Below are 6,532 nucleotides of genomic sequence, written 5' to 3'. Positions count from 1 at the left end.
CTCTACCATTCACTAGTTTTGTAGAAAAATCCACCTCTATTTTCACAACCACGGCTACCTCATCTTCCTTCCACCTAATTCCAAAGCGTAGACTCCCAACATCATAGGGTGGCAGTATGTCCCAAGTCCCGGTGTACTTGAAGCAGGACTAATCTTATTTATACCCATCAATTAATTGATGGGAATTCTTGGGAAATACTTGGGTACCCAAACACTCTTCTTTGTGTTTTTTGCAGCAACTGCAGTTAGTGAAGTTTTTAAAGGATGCACTATATTTGGAAGCAGAATAAGAAAACGAATAGTATATAAGTGTTTCGCGTAACTTGGGTTCAAAATTCAGTCTAGCTTCTTGTTAGTTTGTTGCCATTGTATGGATAACATCAGTAGTGTAGTTCTAAATTAGTGTCTTCCAACAATCTTTTTGGCTATTTACCTTCGTATTTTTTGTCAATGAGAAGATGAGAGCATTGGTATTATTTTTCATGTGATTATCGAGTCAACATTGAGGTTTACTATTCAATCTAAAAGTCTGAAGTATGAGAGCCTTCCTAGAATTCTTGATCTGTTTCAATATGGTAGAGTCTCATTGATGACAAGTTCAGCATACAAGTAAATATAAATTATCTGGTAAACCTTCATGCTAGAAGTAAATGAATAAACTTTGATGTTGTTACTGAAGATATGGGGAATAAAGTAAGGTCATGTGGTTAGAAATTCTTTTGTTCTCAAATTCTGCTCCTCTTTCTCTTCTATATTGCAAGGGAAACATTAAGATAGTAATTCTAGATTTAGTTTCAAATTGGACCATCTAGTTACCTAGGCAAATGATTCTGCAAAATTGTTGGCCGCTAAGTGAAATAAAATAAGGAAACTGTGTTATTTTTTATTTGTTCAAGCTAAAGCATTTCTTTATAATAATAAATACAGTCTTTTTAAGTCTTTATAGGACTTATTTTTTCCTTAACTAAAATTTAGCAACATTGGATATCAAAGATTAAAAATGTATATACATAAAAAATAAATAAATAAAATTTTAGGAAAAAAGAATTCAAGAAAATATAAATTCACAATAAGACTAAAAAAATTTAATAAATAAAAAATTAAAGTTATATGAAAAATAAAAAAGAACTAAAGAAAAAAGAATACAAAAAATAGATTTGGGTACTAATAGGGATGACAATTGGGGCATGTGCTTGTGGGGGGGGCTAATGGGACGGGTGGTGGGGCGGGGCGAGGGGAAAATTTTTCCCCCTTTTAGAAAAGAGGCGAGGGGCAGGGGAGTATACCCCAGCCCATCCCCCACCCCACCACCCATTAAAAAAATTAATAAATGTATATACATATATATGTATGTATACAATTATATATAATATTTAATTTAATTAGTTACAAATTTATAATAATGATATTATTAGTTATATGTATTATATAATGGATATTAGTATGTATAATATAATTGATATTATCAATTACACTAATAATTATACATGTCTACTAATAGAAATTATTACTTAGTTATATTAAATTTACTAATATATTTATACTAAATTCTTAATATAATAATACTTTTTCTAAAAAAATACAATAATGATTTAGTATTTGTATTTGTATTAAAAGTGAAAACTTGACTACTTTAGTTATTTTTGTTTCATTATGTTGGATTGTAATCAAAAAACTTTTGTTTGATTGTTTTTATGAATTTCAATTGTGAAATTACAATAGATAATAACTTGATGATGTGTTGATATTTTAGTACTTGATTATTTACTAAAATTTAACTATAATAAAGTTATATAACAAATTTCTATTAGCCCCCACAGAGGCACCCGTGAGGGAAGCGAGGTGGGGTAGGGAGAGTTAGTGGGCAATCCCCTGCCCTCCGTCTCAACCCCGCCCTGCTGCCATTCCTAGGTATTGGGTGAGATCAATCTAAACTCATCCCAAAGAAACTATCCAAATTAGTTCCAAATCGCATATAGGTAAGGTTGGTACTAAATCCATATTATTTGGTCCTATCAAACATAAGCAAATCCTGCCCATCTCGCCGATTTTGCCACCTCTAAGTGCTACTTGCCAGGAGATGATACCATAGTGTTTAAAATGCTATTGGAGTATGCTTCTCGAGCATCCTTGGCGGACAAAATCTATGAATCAGGTGCCAAGTATGAAGTTAAGCTTCTATACCACGTCTATTCCTGAGGGATTGAACCGCATCCAAGAAGCTTATTATGTGCATCACTACCTGAAGCTAGATATCGTTTTGCTACCACGGGGAGTAATTGTTGGGATTCAAATGCAGAATATACAACTATTAAGATTTTAAGTACACAATAATTTAATGACAATCAAACCATAAACATGAAAGATAAGTGACACACAAGATTTAACGTGATTCGACTTTATCACTAAGATTACGTCCAATGAGAGAAACTTATTCTTTATTATGAGAGAAAAACTTTGTACAATAATGCAACTTAAACCCAAACCCAACTCTTGTATACCATCTTTTATCTTTCAAGAACCCTTTCTCAACTCATATATAAGGTTACATATTGCTTTTATGTGCCTGTTATAGACACTAAAATTTTAATAATTTATTTTACTTCATTTTATTTTTTTTTATTTTTTGTCCATTTTATTATTATTATTATTATTTTACTTTGTTTAAATTTTATTTGTTGTACTACCATTTATTTTCTTAAGAAAATCACTATTCAACTCCTTTTAAGAAAATTAGGTAGAAAAGAAAAAAAAAAGCAAGAAAAGAAAAGAAAAGAAAATTGCAGATTTTGCTAAAACAAAATATCAATCAATCAAAAATCAAAAAATCATTTCAAATTCATTTTTAGAAAATTAGAAAGAAAAGAAAAAATAAAAAAGAAATTTTTTTTATTAAAATCAGATTTTTTTTAAAAAAATAAAAATCTTCACGCGCGTCTTTTCCCTTAAACTGGTACAAAAACCAGCGACAAACCAGTACAGATTGCAGCTCCATTCGATCCCCATTTCAATTCTTTTTTTTTATATATATTTTTTGCTTTCCCTCTAAGCCCTTAGTACATGGCCACCTGGCCTTAATCCAAAACATCAAGAATCTTCTGGAGTTAAGCCAATCTAATGGCTCAAGAATTGGCCAGAAAATGCAACAAATCTACACCTTTGATGCTAGGGTTGTGGGGAGCTAAAAGGATAAAAATGCAGCCTTAGAGGACAACAAGAACAAGAGGAGAGGTGGCGGAAAAGAAAAACACAGAAAAAAAAAACGAAGGAAATTTTTTGCAAAAATTTTTTTCGGAGGAAACAGTCAATCCGACCAGCCATTTTCGTGTTCAATTTTCTTCTTAAATACAGCCCTGTTCGAGGAGATTTTGATTTCGGCGCAATACACAAACTCAATAGAGGAAGTTTCATTCAGAAAAAATGCCAAAAAAATCCTTTGAATTAAGCCCTCAAATTGCTAGGTCGTCATCACTGTTCTCCATTGGCGCACCTTCGAAGATCCAGCAGATCCATCTGAGTCTTTTTCTTTGGTCATCTCATGCTTTGTTTTGTTTTTTTTAAACTGTCGAAGGTAATCTTCTCATCCTTTTCCATTCAAATATCGTTAGATTTAGATCAGAAACACTGAGATTTTGCTACTGTATCTTTTTAGTTATTTATCCTCTTTCTGTTGTCTTCTTTTCTTCTTCCCCATGTTCTTACAGGACATTGGTTTAAAATCCCCTCTGCATGAGTGGATGTTGATTTCATGCGCTTGAATGTTTAGATTTTGTATCTGGACTTGAATCTTGACAAAGCCGTAGACATATTACATCCATGGTTCGCAATATCGGTCGATACCAATACGTATCGGCCGAATCGTAACTGGAACGGAGGGGACCGGTATGATACCAATCCCCGAATCGCAGATATGATATGACAACTCGCTTTGACTCGATCGATATTGGCCGATTCGAATATGTGATGCATGATATCGGTCGATATATCCGAGTCAACTAGGAGTCTACTCGAATATTTTTTTAAATTGTGCTTTTTTTGGTATTTTCTAATTTTAGTAATTTTTTCAAAAATTTTGGAAACTTTCATGTGCTATAATGTGCGTATCACCCGATATTCAACCGATATGCCGCGACGGATGTGAAACAATTGAGATCGCGACCCGCGATGACGAACCATGATTACATCCATGTACTGAGCTAAGAAAATGCAACAATCCTTCGAATCTGATGCATGGAAATCTTTCTGTATTTGGATGATCAAGAGCATTGTAATATGTTTTGTCTAAGTTTTGCCCCTCGCATGCAAGAAGTTATAATAGTTTCACCTTGATGCACCATTCAGAAGTTATGTTTGATTGTGTTGAATCAGTTGCAAGCAAAAGGAGAAAAAGAAGAAAAGTTGCAGAAGCTTTCTTCAAATCAGATTGCATGCAGGTCTTGAAAAATTGCATTTTTGACCCTAACTTTTGCTTAATTCCACTATGGCCCAAAATTTGGAAGATATGAATCAATTTTGCCCCTTTTAAGTTTTAATCCTCTTTTTTATATTTCAAGTAGGTTTTGGGCAGATTATTTCTGTGATTTGAGAGTATAATTAAACCTTAATTTGTTTTAGTGGATTCATTATCTTGTTGGGTTTTGGTAAAATAAGTGGGTTAAGGTTTGGTTTGGTTGGGTTTTGGTAGAAAAGTCTGGCTTATTTTGGTTGGGTTTTAGGAGTGGGCTTTAGTTTATTTTTTGGGTTTTGGCATGGGTTTGACAGGTTAAAACCCATTCTTTTTTGGTTGGGTTTGTTTGGTTAAAATTATGGGCTAGCCTATGAATATTTCCTTGGACTTTGGGCCGGGCTTGGGAGGCTTTGGCCCAAAGAAGAAATAAAAATGGCCCAATGGCCTTTTGTTAGGAAAATCTGCTAACGAAATTTACATAATAGTCCCTATACTTTTCTATAATTATCTTATGGCACTAAAAGATTTAATTTTCTTTCAATTAGGTCCTAATCTAATTGCAATTTGTTCCCTAAACTTTTATTTTTCTTTAATTTTGGCCTCTCAATTTTTAATAATTATATTTGGACCCAAAATTTTTATAATTTTTACAATTAGGTCCCTAGTAGCTTTAATTTCTAAAATAGAAGTTGTTTATCTTCTTTAATTGTTAATTATACTTCATTTAAATGCTTTAATTGATAGATTTCATGATTGTTTTCATTTTTCTGCAATGATAAATGATTTTGCACTATATTTACATGTTATTCCTTTTATTTGTTAATTAAATTGGTGCAAGAATGTTTTGTTGATTTTGGAGTATAAATAGAACAAATCCAACCCCATTTAATTACTACTTCAAGGGACGTATCTTCTTTTTATTATTTTAAACCCTCTTATGTGCTCCTATGTGTTTTTATGTCTAATTACATGTTTATGAATGTTTTTCTTTATTTAATTGTTTTATTTATTTTTAGTTTCATATATTTAATTTTTGATGATTATTTGGGAGGCATTTAAATGTCAAATTGTAATAGATAGGTATTCAAAACATGTATTTAGTTAGGCTATATAATAGATAGCTTTTAATTTTGTCAAAAATGTAATTAATTAGATAAATGTAATAGTTAGGTTATTATTTTTCAATTTCCCCCCTTAGATTGTAGTTAGAGCCCCAAATGTAATAGTTAGGTTTTTTGCGCACGTTTATTTGCTTGCATGTTTGTGTGCTTACGTGTTTACTTGCTTTCTTTAAGATTTTTACATCTAAATATTATGCTTACGTGCCATGTACTTTATGTGTTTACGTGTTTATTTGCTTTAATTATGTTTTATATGATTTATTTAGTTATAATAAATGCATGACATCACCACACTAGTCCAATGTTAATTGTGGCCCTTCTTCCCGATTTCTCACTAGTCTAACGCTAGTGAGAACTTATAGACATGGGCTAATCCAATACTAGACCCTTTAGCCCATTTTTGTGCTAGAATCATATGTTTGCATATTTTTTATTTTTGGATCCTTTTTCTCTTCTTGCTTGATTTTCTCCTATAAATTATATCGCTTATCCCTATGTGCACGAAACATGACATTTAAACTTGCATTCCATTTAAGAAATTAGAAATAGATTAGGTCATTTGCTTGATTAGATTAAAAGAGTCCCCTTTTAATATGGAAAATGAACGAGTATAGTTACTTAACTTTAGCACGCTCGTATCTTCTCTATAAAAAGGAAAATTGAGTCACGAATCTTAGTTCCCTGTATCCATCGTATTGCATTCCTTTCTTTTAGGTCACGTATACTCATATATTATAATTTTTCTGTTTGTTTTAGTCTCATCTTTTGTATATTCGTGACCTCATCTAAGAATCATTTTTGGGCATCACAATTAATGTGATTTGCGCCAAATAAACTTTAAAGATACATTTTGACCATCTTGATACTCATTAGATCTAGATTTGTATCCATATAAAAACATCCAAACGTGATAAATCTATAGGTTAGATTAGGAAAATTTTTGACTAAATCTCGCAACTAGTTT

This window comes from Coffea arabica, chromosome 5e, assembly GCF_036785885.1.
Source record: "Coffea arabica cultivar ET-39 chromosome 5e, Coffea Arabica ET-39 HiFi, whole genome shotgun sequence".
NCBI classification, from domain to species: domain Eukaryota; kingdom Viridiplantae; phylum Streptophyta; class Magnoliopsida; order Gentianales; family Rubiaceae; genus Coffea; species Coffea arabica.
This window is presented reverse-complemented; position numbering follows the sequence as displayed.